Source organism: Apteryx rowi, unplaced genomic scaffold, assembly GCF_003343035.1.
Source record: "Apteryx rowi isolate R43461 unplaced genomic scaffold, aptRow1 scaffold_5, whole genome shotgun sequence".
In the NCBI taxonomy this organism is placed as follows: domain Eukaryota; kingdom Metazoa; phylum Chordata; class Aves; order Apterygiformes; family Apterygidae; genus Apteryx; species Apteryx rowi.
The window spans coordinates 1771644-1773621 of NW_020450760.1; the positions used below are offsets into that span (position 1 = coordinate 1771644).

Sequence of the window (1978 nt, forward strand, 5' to 3'; positions counted from 1 at the left end):
CTGGGAAAAGAGGGGAAAAAAGGTGGTTCCTTCCCCCAAAATACCATCCCTGTTAAAACTTCATGAGTAACTGCCAAGGAAGATACTCATAGTACCTGGCTATCACCTGAATCAAAGTAAATACATCTATTTTGCCAAATCACTCACCTTGGATGGCTTCCAAGAACATCCCTTACTTGGCTGAGCAAAAGCAGACCTACCTCTAGAGATATCATATGGTGAAGCCCAATCCTAAACATTCACAGAATCAAGGAATCACAGAATGGTTGAGGTTGGAAGGGATCTCTGGAGATCATCTAGTCCAACCCCCCTGCTCAAGCAGGGTCACCTAGAGCACATTGTACAGGATCGCATCCAGGCGTGTTCTGAATATCTCCAGAGAAGGAGACTCCACCACCTCTCTGGGCAACCTGTTCCAGTGCTCTGTCACCCTCACAGTGAAAAGGTATTTCCTCATGTTCAGATGGAAGTGTCTGTGTTTCAGTTGGTGCCCGTTGCCTCGCGTCCTGTCCCTGGGCACCACTGAAAAGAGTCTGGCTCCATCCTCTCGACACCCTCCCTTCAGATACTTGTACACGTTGATAAGATCTCCTCTCAGCCTTCTCTTCTCCAGGCTGAACAGGCCCAGCTCTCTCAGCCTTTCCTCATAAGAGAGATGCTCCAGTCCCCTAATCATCTTTGTAGCCCTTCGCTGGACTTGCTCCAGTAGTGCCACATCCCTCTTGTACTGGGGAGCCCAGAACTGGACGCAGTACTCCAGATGTGGCCTCACCAGGGCTGAGTAGAGGGGGAGAATCACCTCCCTCGACCTGCTGGCAACACTCTTCCTGATGCACCCCAGGATACCATTGGCCTTCTTGGCCACAAGGCCACATTGCTGCCTCATGCTTAACTTGGTCCACCAGCACTCCCAGATCCTTCTGCGCAGAGTTGCTTTCCAGCAGGTCAACCCCCAACCTGCACCAGTGCATGGGGTTAAAAACTCAGCTTGCGTTGGCCGGGAATCGAACCCGGGTCAACTGCTTGGAAGGCAGCTATGCTCACCACTATACCACCAGCGCTGTGCTGCTGAAGTTATACCCAAGCCCTTTGTAGGGAAAGCTTCACCACAGGTTTCCATAGGACTAGATATGAAAGAAGAGTGATCCAATATTCCTAACTTGTCTGGCCGTATTTTGACATTAATTATAATCCTTGTCACACTTGGTTTTCTCAGATAAAACATTTTTTTCTTTCTAGTCAGCAGAGTAAGGTTATAACTGTCACCAGTATTTCTTGAGCTTAACATGGCAATTGAATTCAAATAATAACACTTTGCCTTGAGAATCTGCTACTGGGAAAAAAGCTAAACAAAATCCACGAGGTCAATGATGCCAACGTTAATAAACAAAAAAACCTCATTGCATAGTTTTCAGATGATTTATCCACTTAGGGAAAGCAAGTAAATGTACACATTTCTACTGCAGCAGTGTTTCTGGAACAATGATTCCCAAATGATGGTCCATCAGGCACTGACAAGTGGTCCCTATTTGGCTTACAGAAGCATATAATTTTTGCAGTGATTTTATTGAAAGTCTGATGTAAAAGGGCAGGAAAATCTGCAAGAGAGTTTTAGTGGTGACCCAGGTCAATCTGCTCAAGAATTCTGGGAATCATTGTTCTAAATTTATTCACTCTGTCCAAGTTGGTAGTTGTAAAACTAACAGAGATCAATAATGAAAGATGAAATCTTGAATGCAGAAAGAAAATAATGATATGCCAATCATCTGGGTACACACTCAGAGATAGCTCTAATAGACAGGTAATGAATACAACATTAGACACTGGATTTCAAAGATACTCAGCTAAACCTGAAAGTCATTGTGACCCATTAAGATACTCAAAAATCTGTAGATGGTAGATACAACAAGAGCTGCACTATTCCCCATGGCATTAACTTTTTAAATGACCAGCTGCATGAAATTTGGTGAAATTTAGC

The 1978-nt window shown here is 44.5% G+C and overlaps 1 non-coding gene across 1 annotated transcript; it reads right to left on the reverse strand.

Annotated features, from left to right (window-relative positions):
• Window positions 1-989: 989 nt before the first annotated feature.
• TRNAG-UCC lies at window positions 990-1061 on the reverse strand. Its single transcript has one exon. It is a non-coding gene; the product is annotated as a tRNA-Gly (tRNA).
• Window positions 1062-1978: the final 917 nt, after the last annotated feature.